The sequence below is a fragment of the Scyliorhinus torazame genome, chromosome 3 (assembly GCF_047496885.1).
Source record: "Scyliorhinus torazame isolate Kashiwa2021f chromosome 3, sScyTor2.1, whole genome shotgun sequence".
In the NCBI taxonomy this organism is placed as follows: domain Eukaryota; kingdom Metazoa; phylum Chordata; class Chondrichthyes; order Carcharhiniformes; family Scyliorhinidae; genus Scyliorhinus; species Scyliorhinus torazame.
In genome coordinates, this window is record NC_092709.1 from 189,169,170 (window position 1) to 189,186,786 (window position 17,617).

At 46.9% G+C, this 17,617-nt stretch overlaps 1 protein-coding gene across 10 annotated transcripts in view; it reads right to left on the reverse strand.

Moving 5' to 3' along the window:
• Positions 1 to 17,617, reverse strand: part of LOC140408851 (amyloid beta precursor protein binding family B member 2-like) — a 466,668-nt gene that overhangs the window by 323,264 nt on the left and 125,787 nt on the right. The window contains exon 1 of one of the 10 annotated variants that reach the window (XM_072496634.1): positions 5,423 to 5,441. The exons of the other annotated variants lie outside the window; for them this stretch is intronic. The gene's annotated coding sequence lies outside the window, so the exon portion shown is untranslated. Of the gene's footprint in view, positions 1 to 5,422; positions 5,442 to 17,617 lie in introns of those variants that run through there. 10 annotated transcript variants of the gene reach the window in all.

Below are 17,617 nucleotides of genomic sequence, written 5' to 3' on the forward strand. Positions count from 1 at the left end.
AACTCATTAATCTAGCTATTTATAACCAACTGCTTTGACCTTGTGCAGTGAAATAACTGACTTGAGAGGAAATTTTGTTGAAGATGTAATTTAACAGAGGTGCAGAGAATTAGAGGAAAGTTACAGCAATGGAAGGCCCAGTTTGGTAGCACAATGGTTAGCACTGATGTTTCACAGTGCCAGGGTCCCAGGTTCGATTCCTGCTTGGTCACTGTCTGTGCGGAGTCTGCACGTTCTCCCAGTGTCTGCGTGGGTTTCCTCCGGGTGCTCCGGTTTCCTCCCACAGTCCAAAGATGTGTGGGTTAGGTGGATTGGCCATGCTAAATTGCCCTTGGTGTCTAAAAACGTTTGGGTTGGATTGGATTTGTTTATTGTCACGTGTACCGAGGTACAGTGAAAAGTATTTTTCTGGGTGGGATTACTGGGTTACAAGGATAGGGTGGAGGCCTGGGCTTAGGTAGGGTGCTCTTGCCACGGGCCGGTACAGACTCGAATAGCCGAATGTACATAGTACAGAGAACATACAGTGCAGACGGAGGCCATTCGGCCCATTGAGTCTGCACCGACCCACTTAGAGCTCACTTCCACCCTATCCCCGTAAACCAATAAGCCCTCCTAACCTTTTTGGTCACTAAGGGCAATTTATCATGGCCAATCCACCTAACCTGTACATCTTTGGACTGTGGGAGGAAACCGGAGCACCCGGAGGAAACCCACGCAAACATGGGGAGAATGTGCAGACGCCGCAGAGACAGTGACCCAGCAGGGAATCGAACCTTGGACCCTGGCGCTGTGAAGCCAAGGTGCTATCCCCTTGTGCTACCGTGCTGCCCTCCTTCTGCACTGTAATTCTATCATGAATTCTCCTGCCTGCAGTCGGGGAAGGTAAAGCTACTATATAAGGAGCCGAGGGCGAGTGTCCGCACAAACAACATCAGCTCGAGATAATTTTCTCTCCACCGTGGGACTAGGCAGGGATGTCCTATGACCCCTCTGCTATTTGCACTCGCGATTGAGCCGTTGGCCATCGCATTAAGAAGTTTGGGGGTATGGAAATTAATACTGCAGTGGTGGGGGGGGGGGGGTAAGAGGGGGCAAGAGTAAAGGGTGCCCTTATATGCCGATGACTTGCTGTTATACATGTCGGAACCGAGTGTGTCGATAGGGGGAATATTGGAGCTGCTTAGAGTGTTTGGATCTTTCTCGGGGTACAAACTAAATCTAGACAAGAGTGAGCATTTTGTGTCTCGGCCTGCCATTCCATAGGGCAGGGACTCACTTTAGGTACCTGGGGGTGCAGGTTGACAGGCGTGGGCTCCCTCTGTCACTGGCGGGTCGGGTACAGGCGGTTAAAATGAATATGTTGCCACGATTTCTGTTTATTTTTCAATGCCTGCCGATTTTCCTGCCAAAGGCTTTTTTCAGAGAGATTGAGGGAAGGATTACGTCGTTCATATGGGGAGGGAAGGTAGCCAGAGTTAGAAAGGTACTGCTACAGAGGGAAAGGCAGGCAGGGGGTTTGGGCCTTCCGAACCTGATGTATTACTACTGGGCGGCGAATGTGGAGAAGGTGCGGAGCTGGGAAAGAGGGGTTGATTCCCAGTGGGTCAGAATTGAGGAGAGTTTGTGCAGGGGTCGGGATTGAAAGCACGGGCAACAGCGCCGCTCCCAATAGCCCCGGGGAAATACTCAGGGAGTCCGGTAATAATAGCTTCATTGAGAATTTGGAGGCAGTTTCACCAACACTTCGGGTTGGGGGCAGGGTCAAGGGAAATGCCGATTCGGGGGAACCACAGATTTGAGCCAGGGAATTTTCGGAAATGGGAGGGGAAGGGGATTAAGACACGGAATGATTTGTTTCTTAGGGGTCGGTTTGCAAGATTGAAGGAGCTGGAAGCGAAATATGGGCTGGTGCAGGGGGCAATGTTTAGATACCTGCAGGTTCGAGATTTTGCCAGAAAGGAGATACAGAGCTTCCCGGTGGAGCCGGCCTCCACATTGCTGGAGGAGGTGCTGACGACAGGGGGACTGGAGAAGAGGGTAGCGTCAGCGGTTTACAGAGCTATTTTGGAAGAGGAGAAGGCACCACTGGAAGGGATCAAAGCAAAGTGGGAGGAAGATTTGGGAGAGGGGATGGAGGAGGGGTTCTGGTGTGAGGTGCTCCGGAGAGTAAATGCCTCCACCTAATGTGCGAGGTTGGGGCTGATACGGCTGAAGGTGGTATACAGAGCACACCTCACAAGGGCGAGGATGAGCCGATTCTTTGAAGGAGTAGAAGATGTGTGTGAACATTGAGTGAGGGGGGGGCGCTAATCACGTTCATATGTTTTGGTCCTTTTCAAAGCTAGAGGATTACTGGAAGGTGGTTTTTAGGGTAATTTCGAAAGTGGTGCACGTGAAACTGGACCCACGCCCCCGGGAGGCCATATTCAGGGTGTCGGACCAGCCAGGATTGGAACCGGGTGCGGGGGCAGATGTTGTAGCCTTCGCCTCGTTGATTGCTCGGAGGAGGATCCTGATAGGTTTGAGAGCAACCTCTCCATCCTGTGCCCTGGCGAGGTGGGGGGGACCTGTTGAGAAGGTTAAGTTTGGATTGAGGGGAAGGATGGAGGGGTTCTACAATTCATGGGCATTATTCATTATGCACTTTCAAGAACTGGATAACATCGAACATTAGTTGGGGCGTGTGGGTGGGAGGGTTGGGGGGAGTGTGTGTGTTAATGGCGACTATGGGTGATCCCCAATTCCTTTTTGTCATTTGTTTGTGTGAACATGCGGGCTAATATTTGGGGCTTGGTGGGAGGATGGGATCATTGTTATTGATATGGGGATTGACATATTTGTTACTAATTATTGTTTATTGTTGGTAGGTGCAAATTTGGGAGAAAATATGAAAAAGGAGAATAAAAAATATTTTTAAAAATGAATTCTCCTGCCATTGGGAAGGTTCAAATGATACTGGGTGCCATTCTCCCGAATTCACTGTTTGTTGCCACCAGCCGGGAATCGGGAGTGTTTATTGCTGGTGCTGGTAGCGCTCCTCAGGTGCCGTTCCGTGGCACTTAGAAACCTTTTCTTGAAAGGGTCAGGGTGAGGCTCGTGGACAGGTGCCACCCACAAGATATCAGGGCGCCCTTATAACTCTCTCTCTCTCCCCCCCCCCCCCCCCACCCACGATCCACCATTAGCTGTACCTACTTGGCACCTTGGGTTCCATTGGAGGGGGTGGGGGAAGAGAGACAAAGGGGTGAGTACCCTCTCTACACTTGTCCCCAGGGTGCCGAGGTGGGTCCTTCAGGGGTGATGGGGGTCAGGGGGCTTGGGTTAAACCGGGGGGCTGTTTCCCAGGATTGGAATCGTGTGGCAGGTCCTTGCTCTGTAGCTTTGAAAGTCATTAAATTGTATTTCAGCATGTCGCATTGTTGTTTAAAGTTTACCCTCTGTAGCCTTGAAACACTTTGATGTCTCTCTCAGCATGGCAATCTCAATTATCTGCCAGATAGTGAAAGTCTTCCCTTTAATGGAAGTTGGAAAACCTTTGAAGTATTTTTTTCACAGTCAATTTCATTCCCCTTTAACTTTTCCAAGCCTCTGGACAGGTTTAGAAGCCAAAAAGTTTTCAACTGCATGGTCTACATTCACGGGCGGCATGTTGGCACAGTGGTTATCACTGCTGCCTCACAACACCAGAGAGCCAGGTTTGATTCCAATCTCGGGCGACTGTCTGCGTGGAGTTTTCACTTTCTTCCAATGTCTGCGTGGGTTTACTCCGGGTGCTCCAGTTTCCTCCCTCAGTCTAAAGACGTGCAGGTTAGGTGGATTGGCCAAGCTAAATTGCTCCTTAGTGTCAAACGGTAAGGTGGGGTTACTGGGTTACGGGGATAGGGTGGAAGCGTGGGCATAAGTAGGGTGCTCTTTCCAAGGACCGGTGCAGACTCGATGGGCCGAATGGCCTCCTTCTGCACCGTAAATTCTATGATTCTACCACATAGATTCTATCACGTTTCAAGCCAAAGGAGGAGTCAAAGGCACTTCTGTGTTTCCAGTGGGTTCCTTGTTGATCCACGGTTGTATTAAAATGTCTTGGGCTCCTCTGCTGATTGTGTATAGCAGCAGACTCACCAGATCCATATCTGATTTCTCTGTGAATCTGGAATTGGTGCTGTAGCAGTGGAAGTCAATTGATCCAGTGCCTGGTCAAGGCATGGATTTGGATTTATTGTCGCCTGTACCGAGGTACAGTGAAAAGTATTGTTCTGCGGGGAGAAAGTGCAAACTCCACACAGACATTCACCTGAGGCTGGAATTGAACCCTGGAGCTGTGAGGCTGCAGTGCTAACCACTGTGCTACCCCATTCTGGCACAGTCTGGGAAATGTTCAACAGAGCTAACCAAAGTACTGATTCCTTCCAAAATCATTGTCATCACCTGCCAGTTCACAGGGGATATGACTGGGAATCCAGGGTCCCAGGTTCAATTCCCGCTTGGGTCACTGTCTGTTCGGAGTCTGCACATTCTCCCCGTGTCTGCGTGGATTTCCTCCGGGCGCTCCGGTTTCCTCCCACAAGTCCCAAAAGACGTGCTGTTAGGCCATTTGGACATTCTAATTTCTCCCTGTGTGTACCTGAACAGGCGCCAGAGTGTGGCGACTAGGGGATTTTCACAGTAACTTCATTACAGTGTTAATGTAAGCCTACTTGTGACAATAATAAAGATTATCCAGAGTGCTCGTTGGCCAACAAGAGTGGGGAGAGACAGGGCACAGTCTCAGCCATTGTTAGATATTTCCATTGTGGCAGGAATCAATCAGTGAAGCCACACCTGTCCAGCTATTAATACAGAGTGCTGCTCCTGCCAAACAGTTTGCTGCAAAAATAACCTTCAGCCCCAGGTCAAAAGTCTAAAGGCACACTACTCCCAACACCAGCTTTGAAAGCATGAGAAAATGCTTACATAGAATATACAGTGCAGAAGGAGGCCATTCGACCCATCGAGTCTGCACCGACCCACTTAAGCCCTCACTTTCACCCTATCGCCATAACCCTACCTACCCTTTTTGGTCACTAAGGGCAATTTATCATGGCCAATCCACCCAACCTGCACATCTTTGGACTGTGGGAAGAAACCGGAGCACCCGGAGGAAACCCACGCAGACACGGGGAGAACGTGCAGACTCCGCACAGACAGTGACCCAGCGGGGAATCAAACCTGGGACCCTGGCACTGTGAAGCCACAGTGCTATCCACTTGTGCTACCGTGTTGCCCTGTATCTAGTATCAACCACTATTTTTTAGCAGAGATCAGAAAATCCAAAGGATCGTAACACTACCCATAGATACCCACATGCCAATGGTGAGGCACAATAGGGGGGGGGTTCCAGATAGTCACGGCCCTGTAAAAGATAACATCAACCTGGCCTTACTTAGTTCCCAGTCCGCAACTTTTGTGTAACAGTCTGGCTCTTTCGGAGCTCCAAATGGGCAGAAAGTTACAAGCTTGGCTCCAGATTCTCCTGCATACTCTTTGACCAGGTTTCACAGAAAATGAGGTGCATCCAATCTGGCAGGAAATGAAATGAAAAATGAAAAGGAGGATGATCACTATCATGCAAGCCAGTCTATGACCTTTAATGCCCTACATAAATAAGGTGCAGGAATGGCCAGCTCTCCGCCCTGGGGAGTCTGTATGGATAGGGACTTAGAATCGTCCTGGCTGAGTTTTGAGTCCCTTGGTTTGTCCTTGTTCTGACTTAGTCAACACCGACGTTGGTGTCCTCATACACAGCAGATTGGTGTTGGTCCCTATCAGCAGGCGTCCTTTACAGGCCTAAATTGACGATCCAGACAAAAGGAAGCTGTTCCAACCACCTCAAGGGATTATTCACATCCTCCTTCGCAGGATTTTTTTTTTTAAATTCGCTCATGGGACCTGTGGCAGCACTTATTGCCCATCCCTAATTGCCCTTGAAGGGGGGGGGGGCAGTTAAGAGTCAACCACATTGCTGTGGGTCGGGAGTCACATGTCGGCCAGACCAGGTAAGGACAGCAGACTTGCATCAATAAAGGACATTAGTGAATCAGATGGGTTTTTCCAACAATCGATAATGGTTTCATGGTCATCCTCAGACTTTTTTAATTCCAGATTTTTATTGAATTCAAATTTCACCATGTGCAGTGGTGGCATTGGAACCTGGGTCCCCAGAGCATTCCCCTGGGTTTCTGGTTCACTGGTATAGTGCCAATACCACTACGCCACCGTCTACTCAGGACTCCTGTGTTCCTACCAACCCCCCCAACAGAAACTAAGACACTGTCAGGCAGATAAGTCAAGCCACTCGGGGGGGGGGGGGGGGGGGGGGGGGGGGGAGAGTATGAGAAGGATAACATGTAAATAGTTGACGAGAATGAAAGACTTGGGGGAGGTGTAGTGTAAAGTTAATATATATTATGCGCAGAGAGCATCATCAGTGACGTTAAATCATGCCAGACCACATGTAACTGGAGACGAAAGGAAGCTGATTCTAACGGAGTCCTTCTAAAGTCCATCTCTGTGCGTAGTGTAAATAGTCGATAAATGTTCACTAGCTAGCAACAGCAGGATTTTCAGCTCTCTTCTATTGAAGAGATCCAGAACCCCGTCATGATATTAACACAGGGCAGGAAAGCCAGAATCAATCCTCTTTGATTGGCTTTGCAGATCACAGCGGCAGCAAGACAAGTTCAGACAGCAAGGTCATGAGTAAAGTAGGGCAGAGATGATATAGCAGAATCTTTATATCCAATTGTCTACATCACAGGACTTTGAGAGTGTCCTTGAAGCGTTTCCTCTGCCTTCTTGGGGCTTGCTTGTTGTGTCGAAGCTCCAAATAGAGTACTTGTTTCAAAAGTCTTGTGTTAGGCATGCGGACAATGTGGCCCATCGAGTGAAGCTGATCAAGAATGGCGAATGTTTCAATGCTTGGGATGTTGGCCTCCTGAGAGAACACGTTGACATTGGTGTGCCTGTCCTGCCAATGAGTTTGCAAGATCTTGCTGAGACAGCATTGGTGGCACGTCTCCAGGGTTTTGAGGTACCTGCTGTACGCAGTCCATGCCTCTGAGCCAGGTAAGAGGGTAGGTCTCTTAATGGTTTTGTTTACCATTAATCTGGTGCTGGGTCGAGATCCTGGTCTTCAATCACTCTTTCTCAGGCGACTGAAGACTGTGTTGGCATAATGAAGGCGGTATTGAACCTTACTGTCCATATCTTCACTTGTTGAGAGTAGGCTCTCAAGGTTGGAAAGTGGTCCACGTTGTCCAAGGCCTCATTGTGTATTTTGACGACCAGGAGGTATTGCTCTGTAGCAGGGGTGGGAGAGGTAGAGGACGTTGACCTTACTTAAGGCCATATGCTCTCGTATCCCTCAGTGAAGGTGTTGATGATGGCTTGAAGCTTGGCCTGTTGTGTGGAGGTACAAGTAGTGTATGCACAGTGTAGTTCAATGACAGAGGATGGGATGACCTTGGATCTAGCCTAAAGGCGGTAAAGTTTGAATAGATTTCAGTTTGTTCTGTAGTTTAGCTTCACTCCCACAGGGAGGGCAAGAATGGACATTACAGCAAGGAAGATCAAGAAGAGTGTCGGTGTGATGACACAGCCTTGCTTCATCCCAGTCAGGCCACGAATTGGTTCTGTGGTGGGTCCAATGGATCACAGCTTGCATGTCATTGTGGAGCAGGCAGAGGATGGTGACAAACCTTTGGGGGGAATTGAAATGGAGAACACGCCATAATCCCTTGCAGTTGACAGTGTCGAAGGCCTTTGTGAGGTCAAACAAGGCTGCATAAGGTGGTGCTGTTCCCTGCATTTCTCTTGTCATTGTCATGCCATGAAGATCATGTCCATTGAGCTGCATGGTGGGCAGAAGGGAGGAGATCTTCAGTCACAGGGAGAAGGCAATGAAGGAGGATTCTTGCGATGACCTTCCCTGTGGTTGAACCAGCCCTTACATGGTCACACAGAGTACCAATCACACTCTTCAGAATATGGCACCGCGCACTCAACTAGAGTGAAAATTTAGATCATCACTTGTGGCAGAGGGGACATGGGAAGAGAAGGGAATCATTCTATGCCTTGGAGCAAAAAATATTACCATACCTTAAGGTCACCACTTCCTCTTAATTCTTCATAATTACCCCTTCAATATATTTTATGTTACAAATTCTGACCAGTCTATAATTCCACAGGTAATTACAGCAACCCACAGTGCTATGTCGAAGTGACGATTCTTCTTGTACTGGCATGGATCATAAGTCTCAGGAGATTACTCAATTACTGCACCTATAACTGAATTCACCTGCTATTCACACACATGTACATCCATTAGGGATTGCTGTACTGTGTTCAGTATCAGAAATTCTGGTCAACTTTTCACCTTCCCAAGCATAAGCACATTGATTCCCACCACCCCACACAAACTTACTGCTACTTGTACAGCTCAGGCAAAACGGGCCCACGGCATTTCCAAAAAGTAAGCTTTCATTCGAATGAAGGGAATAGTCACATTCATATAGAGCTGCCTCGTTATTCATTTAATGTGACCAAGATCTATTCTCCTGCAACTGACTGCTTTTTATCAAGTACTCCAAATTTACATTAAACCGGTAAAAGGCATTTATTGGACTAGTTAGTCGAATTACCACCTCTCATTGTTACAGCCCAATTAAGACCTCTAACGTCACACTTCAACAAATGCAGCATTTTTCTGCCTAATAGCTTAGCACAGTAGAAATACCAGTGAGCATCTGGGGGTCAGGAGTAATGTTACTGGACTAGCAACCCAGAGGCCTGGATTAATACTGAGTTTATGCTCTCAAGGGGCTGGTTTAGCACAGGGCTAAAGAGCTGGCTTTTAAAGCAGACCAAGGCAGGCCAGCAGCACGGTTTAATTCCGTACCAGCCTTCCCAAACAGGCGCCAGAATGTGGCGACTAGGGGCTTTTCACAGTAACTTCATTTGAAGCCTACTTGTGACAAGCGATTTTCATTTTATTCCAGTTCCAACTCAGCAGCTTGTGGAGTTTTATAATCAATCAATTTGGAATAAAAACTATTCTCAGAAATGATCATGAAACTGATTGTCAGAAATTTCGCAGGATGTTGTGAATAGTTCATAGGTCTCATGACGAGATTCAGAGTTTAGTATAGTTTAACAGTGTTTATTACGTACTAGTAACTATATGCATATATACAGTGTAAGGTCTCGACTAGGAGCTGTCTCCATGTCCTCGACACACGACTGTCCCGTACAAGATTGCCCTCTAGACTCGGGTCATGTGTTCTCTGACATCACTTTGTGGGCCGTACTGTACCTAGTTCCACGTTATCCTTTTCTATGTCATATTACAATTTTATAAAGTCATCTGGTTCACTGATTTTCTTCAGAGAAGAAAATCTGCCGTCCTTATCTACTCTGGTCTACGTTACTCTAAACCCACAACAACCTGACCAACTCTTAACAATTCTCCAAAATAGTTTAGCTTGGCAAGCAAATCAGTATCTATCCGTGACTGAAAAGTTAAACAATAACAAGATGGATTTCCTAGCATCAATCTAGGCCCTGGAAACAACAACGGCACAACCCAAAAAAGTCAGCCCAAAATTTAGACAGTTGCGCCAACACTGGGAGATTTGTCCCACAGACTAATCAAGCAACTACCTGACAAAGTGTTACTCACTGATTCATACTGTACAGCCAAAGTCCCAAACCCCTCGATCAACATCCACAATCAGGACAGACTCACCAGAGGTGACAGGACAGTGGAGTGGGTCTGGAAGTACTCGTCACTGACACCAGACCCCATGCTGTCTCATGGCATCAAGTCCAACAAAGACAAGGAGAGCACCTGCTGATTATTACTCTCCCTCAGGTGATGAAGCAGTACTCCCCATGTTCAACACCAAGTTGAAGAAAAACCAAAGGTAGCAAGCGCACGAATATACTCTAGGCGAGTGGACTTCAATGTCCATCATCCAAGAGTGGCTCGATACAACAATATTGACCAAGCTGGCCGGGTTCTGCATGACATATCTGCCAGATTTTGCCTACAGGCGGCGAGAGAAAAAACCTTATTTGACCTCAGCGTCACCAAGTTGTCTGTCGTAGACACATCTGACCACAATGGTATTAATAGGAAAGGCCACTGTACAGTCCTGGTAGAGGCAAAGTCCTGTCTTTGCACCGAGAACACCCTCCATTGAGCGGTGTGGCACGACCACATGTTAAACGTAACAGATTCAGAACAGCTTTGGCGACTCAAACCAAGGCACCCACGAGATAGCCAGAAGCAGCAAAATTGTATCGGACTACAATCTGTAATCTCAGGCCTGACATGTTACCTTAAAGCCAGGTACCAAAGCCTGGTTCAATGAGCAGTATAGGAGAACTGATGAAACAGGACACCTCCACATTGAACACCGAAGAGGAAGAAGAACTGAGAGTGGCAAGGGGACAGAATATACTCTGGGAGGGAACTTCAATGTCCATCACCAAAGAGTGGCTCAATAGCAACAACATTAGGACTTGGCCAGCTGAGTCAGGTAAGGACATAGCTGGTAGACTGGAGGGTATGTCAGGTGGTAAGAGAACTAACAAGAGGGAAAAGCCTACTTAGCCTCATCCTTACCAATCTACCTGTTGCAGATGCATCTGTCCATGACAGCAGTGGATGGATTAGCCACTGCACAGTCCTTGTGGAGACAAGTCCCGTCTTCACATTGATGTTACTCTTCATCATGTTGTGTGGCACTAACACAGTGTTAAATGGGATAGATTTAAAACAAATATAACAACTTAAAACTAGGCATACATGAGGCACTGTGGGCCATCTGCAGCAGAATTTTATTCAACCACAATCGATAACCTCGTGACCTGGCAGATACTTTAGTCCAGTCATAACTAAGTTGTTCCAGTACAGTTTCAAAACTGGCATCTACCCAACAACATGGAACATCCATTAAAAAGCAGGACAAATTAAATCTGGCCACTCACCACCCATCAATCTACTCGCCATCATCAGCAAAGTAATGGATGGTGTCATAAAAGATGCTTTCAAGCGGCCCTTACATGGCAATAATCTGCTCTCTGTTTCCCACTTTGGGCTCCAGCAGGGCAATGTGGCTCTTGATCTCATTACAGCCTTGGTCCAACCATGGACAAAAGAGCTGAACTCAAGAGGTGAGGCGTGAATGACTGATCTAGAGTATAGCATCAAAAGCCCCAGAAAACTGGAGCCAATGAGAATCAGGGGGAAACTCTTCACTGGCTCAAGTCACACATAGAAACAGAAAATAGGAGTAAGCCATTTCGCTCTTCGAGCCTGCTCTGCCGTTCAATGGCGTAGCTGATCCTCTATCTCAACACCATACTCCCGCGCTCTCCCCATACCCCTTGATGCCTTTTGAGTCTAGAAATCTATTTCCTTCTTAAATACATTCAATAACTTGGCTTCCATAGCCTTCTGTGGTAAAGGATTCCACAGGTTCATCACCCTCTGGGTGAAGGTTTCACTTCATATCAATCGTAAGTGGCCTACCCCATAGCCTAAGATAGTGACCCCCTTGTTCTAAACACCACCACCCCACCTCCCCCAGCTACAGGAAACAACATCCATGCATCCAGTCTGTTCAATCTTGGCAACATTTTATATGTTTCATTTAGATCCCCTCTCATTCTTCTAAGTTCCAATGAATTCAGGCACAGTTGACCCTCATACTCTCCTCATACAACAATCCTTTTTTTCTTTTTAAAAATAAATTTAGAGTATCCAATTCATTTTTTCCAATTAAGGGGCAATTTGGCATGGCCAATCCACCTACCCTGCACATTTTTGGGTTCTGGTGGCGAAACCCACGCAAACACAGGGGGAATGGGCAAACTCCACACGGACAATGACCCAGAGCCGGGGTCGAACCTGGGACCTCGGCGCCGTGAGGCAGCAATGCTAACCACTGCGCCACCGTTCTGCCCCTCATACAACAATCAATTCTGCCAACCCAGGAATCAGTCTGGTGAACCTTCACTGCACTCCCTCTATGGCAACTATATTCTTCCTGAGGTAAGGAGATCAAAACTGCACAGAATACTCTAGGTCTGGTCTCACCAAGGCCCTGTACATCCACAGTAAGACATCATTGCTCTTGTTCTCAAGTCCTCCTGCAATGAAGGCCAACATACCATTTGTATTCCTAACTGCTTGCTCAACCTGCATGCTTGCTTTCAGTGACTGGTGTACTAAGAAACCCAGGTCTCTTTTTATGTCAGCATTTCTCGATCTATCACCAATTAAATAGTTCTCTGCCATTCGGTTTATCTATCTGAAATGCATAACTAAACATTTATCCACGTTACACTGAATCTGCCACATATTTGCCCACTCATTCAACTGGTCTATATCACCTTGAAGCCTCTGAACATCCTCTTCACAGCTCCCAATTCCCATCAAGTATACCTAGCATAAAGAGAGTTGGTTGTGCTTATTGGAGGCCAATCACCTCAGCTCTAGGAGATCACTGCAAGAGTTCTTCAGAGTAGTGTCCGAGGCCCAGCTATCTTCAACCGTTTGATCAATGACCTTCCCTCCAACACACGGAGATAAGTGAGGACATTTGCTGATGATTACACTGTTCAATACCATTCATGACTCATCAGATGCTGTTGTCGGTCATGTCCACGTACAGCAAGACCAGGACAAAAGCCCAGCTCAGGCTGACAAGTGGCAAATCACTTGAGTCACATATGTGTCAGACAATGACCATGACCAAGAAAGAATCTACCTCTCTCACTGGACATTCAACATGATTACCAGCCCTGAATTCTCACAACCAACATTCTGGGGGTCACCTTTGACCAGAAACTGAACTGGATCAGTCATATAAATACCATGGCCACAAGAGCAGGTTCACAGCTGTGAATTCTGAACAAAGAACGTTGCAACACAGGAACATGCCCTTCGGCCCACCAAGCCTGTGCCGATCCAGATTCCTTATTTATACCTACTATTTATTGCCCAAACAACGTGCATCCCTTCTTTCCCCACCCATTCATGTGTCTGTCAAGATACATCTTAAACGTTGCTATCGTGCCTGCCTCCACCACCTCCAATGGCAAAGCGTTTCAGGCACCCACCACCTTCTGCGTGAAAATCTTTCCCCACAATCTCCCCTAAACTTTCCCCCTCTCATGTTGAACTTGTGCCCCCTTGTAATTGAGCCTTTCACCCTGGGGAAAAGCTTCCGACTATTCAGTCTGTCTATACCTCTCGTCATTTTGTAGACCTCAGTCAGGTCTCCTCTTAGCCTCCGTCTTTCCAACGAAAACAATCAGAATTTATTCGACCTCTCCTCATAGCTAATACCCTCCAGACCAGGCAACATCCTGGTCTTTGCACTCTCTCCAAAGCATCCACATCCTTCTGATAGTGTGGTGACCAGAACTGCACGCAACATTGCAAATGTAGCCTAACTAAAGTTTTGTACAGCTGCAACATGACCAGCCAATTCTTGTACTCAATGCCCTGGCTGATGAAAGCAAGAATGCCCTATGCCTTCTTGACCACCTTATCCACCTGTGCTGCCACTTTCATGGAACAATGGACCTGAACGCCCAGATCCCTCTGTATGTCAATGCTCCTAAGGGTTCTGACATTTACTGTCTAATTCACGTGATCTTCCAAAATGCATCACCTCACACATGTCCAGATTGAACTCCATTTGCCATTTCTCTGCCCAACTCTCCAATCTATCTATATTCTGCTGTATTCTCTGACAATCCCCTTCACTATCTGCAGCTCCACCTTAGTGCCATCTGCAAACTTGCCAATCAGACCAACTACATTTTCCACCAGATTATTTCTATATATTATAAACAACAGTGGTCCCAGAACTGATCCCTGTGGAACACCACTCGTTATAGATCTCCATTCTGAAAAACTGCCTTCCACTGTTACTCTGTGACTTGTTGGCAAGCCAGTTCTTTATCCATCTAGCTAGCACACCCCAAATCCCATCTGACTTACCTTTTGTACCATTCTGCCATGAGGGACCCTGACAAAGTCCATGTAGACGACATCCACAGTCTTTCCCTCATCAATTAATTTTGTCACATAGCAAGTTGGTAAGACATGACCTTCCCCGCACAAAACCCTGTTGCCCATCAGTAACAAGTCCATTTGCTTCCAAATGTGAATAAATCTTGTCCCTCAGCGTCTTCTCCAACAGCTTCCCCACCACTGGTTCAGGCTCAACAGCCTACAATTACCTGGCTTATCCCCGCTTTCCTTCTTAAACAAAGGGACAACACTGGCTATACTCCAGTCCTCTGGAACCTTGCCTGTGGTCAACGATGATGCAAAAATATCTGTTAAGGCCCCAGCAATTTCCTCTCTTGCCTCCCAACAGTAGCCTGGGATATATCCCATCCGGGCCTCCCACAGTAGCCTGGGATATATCCTTCCGGCCCAGGGGACTTGTCTACCTTAATGCATTTTAAGATATCCAACACTTCCTCCTTCATTATGCTGACATGTCCGAGAGTACTTACACACCCATCCCTAACCACAACATCTGTCATGTCCCTCTCTTTGATAAATACCAATGCAAAAGTACTCATTACGGATCTCACCCACTTCCTCTGACTCCAGGCATACCTTCCCTCCTTTGTCCTCGAGTGGGCCTACTCTTCCCTAGCTACTCTCTTGCACCTTATATATGTATAAAAGGCCACGGGATTTTCCTTGACCCCGCTTGCCAATGACATTTCATGGCCGCTTTTAGCCCTACTCACTCCCCATTTGAGTTTGTTCATCCTGTCCCTATATTCTTCAAAAGCTTGATCAGTGTTTTGTTGCCTCGACCTTATGTATGCTTCCTTTTTCTTCTCGACTAGTCTCACAATTTTCCCCGTCATCCATGGTTCCCTAATCCTGCCATTTCTGTCCTTCATTTTCGCAGGGACATGCCTGTCCTGCACTCTAATCAATTGGTCTCGAAGACTCCCACATATCAAATGTGAATTTACCCTCAAACAGCCGCTCCCAATTCACATTCTTCAGCTCTTGCCGAATTCTGTTGTAGTCGGCTTTCCCCCAATTTAGCACCCTCACTCAAGGAACACTCTTGTCCTTATCTATGAATATTCGAAAATTAAAAAAATTATGATCACTCTTCCCAAAGTGCTCCCCAACTGAAAATTTGGTCAACTGGCCGAGTTCTCTTCCCAATATTAGGTATATTGGAGGCCCTCTCTCTAGTTGGACTGTTAGCATACTGTTTCAAAAACCCTCTGGGACACACCTAACAAATTGCTCTCCAGCCAAACCTCTGGCACTAAGGGAGTCCCAGTTAATATGGAGGGAATAAAAATCATCTACCACAACACTGCTATTTTCACATCTTTCCAGAATCTGACTACATATCTGTTCCTCTCAACCATCTGGCTGTTGGAAGGCCTATGTTACAACCCCAACATTGTGATTGCACCATTCCTATTTGTAAGCTCTACCCATAATGCCTCAGTGCAGGGTCCCGCCAAGATATCCTCCCTCGTCACAGCTGTGATATGTTCCCTGCTGGAAGTTGCTCATCTCTTGACTCACTAAATCCTACCCACAATCTACAAGACATAGGCCACGAGTATTATCGATAGTCTCCACTTGCCTGGATGAGTGCAACTTTGCAACAATGCTCAAGAAGCACAACACTGCGGCGGCACGTGGCGCAGTGGTTAGCACTTGGACTACGGTGCTGAGGACCCGGGTTTAAATCCCGGCCCTGGATCACTGTCCGTGTCGGGTTTGCACATTCTCCCCATATCTGCGTGGGTTTCACCTCCACAACCCAAAGATGTACAGGTTAGGTGGATTGGCCACGCTAAATTGCCCTTAATTGGAAAAACAATTGGGTACTCTAAAAAGCACAACACCACCGAAGACAAAACAACCTGTTCAATCATTACCCCATGCATCATCTTAAATATTCACTCCCTTCCGACCTTGGGTGACTGTAATTTGAAAGTTTCCCTCGTGTCTGCGTGGGTTTCCTCTGGGTGCTCTGGTTTCCACCCACAGTCCAAAGATGTGCAGGTTAGGTTAATTGGCCATGCTAAATTAGCCCTTAGTGTCCAAAGTTTAGATGGTGTTACAGGGGATGGGGAGTGGGCCTGGGTAGGGTGCTCTTTCAGAGGGTCGATAAGGACACAATGGGCCGAATGGTCTCCTTCTGCACTGTAGGGATCCTATACCGGCAGACAGTGGCAGCAGTCTGTCCAATATACAAGATGGACTGGAGCAACTCATCAAAGCTCCTTCAAAAACACCTCCTAAATCCACCACCTGGACGGCCGAGGGCAGCAAACGTATGCTAAAACCACCACAGGCAAGTTCTCCTCCAATTCTCACACCATCCTGACTTTGATCTGTATCGTCAGTCCTTCACTGCTGCTGGGTGAAAATCCTGGAACTCCCTCCCTAACAGCACTTTGGGTGTACCTTCACACCACATGGACTGCAGTGGTTCAGGGGCAATAAATACCAGATTTTGCCAGTGATACTAACAGCTCGCAAATGAATAATGTCCCCCCCGGAGTTGAAAAACAATCCTTGGACCATAGCTGGACCCCTCACTATTCCTGAATGTGCGCAACATGTTCAACCAAAACATGAATACCATAACTATTGAAGAAATATGCCATTTAAAAAAATCAGAGTAGCAACAAGGTTGAGATAATACAGAAGTGCAGAAGATAGCCAAAAAGTGAACTAACTGCAGATGCATACTTTAAGAGATGGAATTCAGCATTCCAATTATCCAGTTATTTCAGCAATGGAATTTTCAACAAAGCAAGATAAACCCAATACAAAACAAATGTCAGCTTTAATGCCTTTACTTATTCCATCTGCTCACAAGATGTAATTACCACAAAAAAATTCCATATGCAATTTATGTGACAGATGTAGATAAGGCAATTCTTGCAGTAGCTAACACAAATCCTTTTAAAAGCATGCGCGGTTCAGTGTCTCACCAATAGCCAGCAGGCATACGGACTAAAGGGCTGGTTTAGCTCACGGGGCTAAATCCCTGGCTTTGAAAGCAGACCAAGGCAGGCCGCAGCACGGTTCAATTCCCGTACCAGCCTCCCCGAACAGGCGCCGGAATGTGGCGACTAGGGGCTTTTCACAGTAACTTCATTGAAGCCTACTCGTGACAATAAGCGATTTTCATTTCATTAAAGAATTGAGCCGTGTCCAGTCATTTTCTAAAATCCACTCCTCTGATGCAACACTTAGGGATTGCTTTCTGTGCTTCCCATCACAAAATCTCAATTGAAGGCAAGATGAAGAACATCATGCCAGAAAGACCAAACAAAGATTGTCCCTGCCTGTCATTAAGCAGAATCATCAGCTGCAGATTTAGGTCTCCTCAGTTGGGAGGCAGCTGTGGACTTGTATCGTCAGCCGCAAAACACAAGATCAGTGCTGCCTGTGCCAGTTCAACATCACTTCAAATTTTCTGCCTCTGCAAGGTATCATAGTTTTCAACCAATGCAGCGCCACAGATGTGCTAAACAAGTAGTTGATGCACTA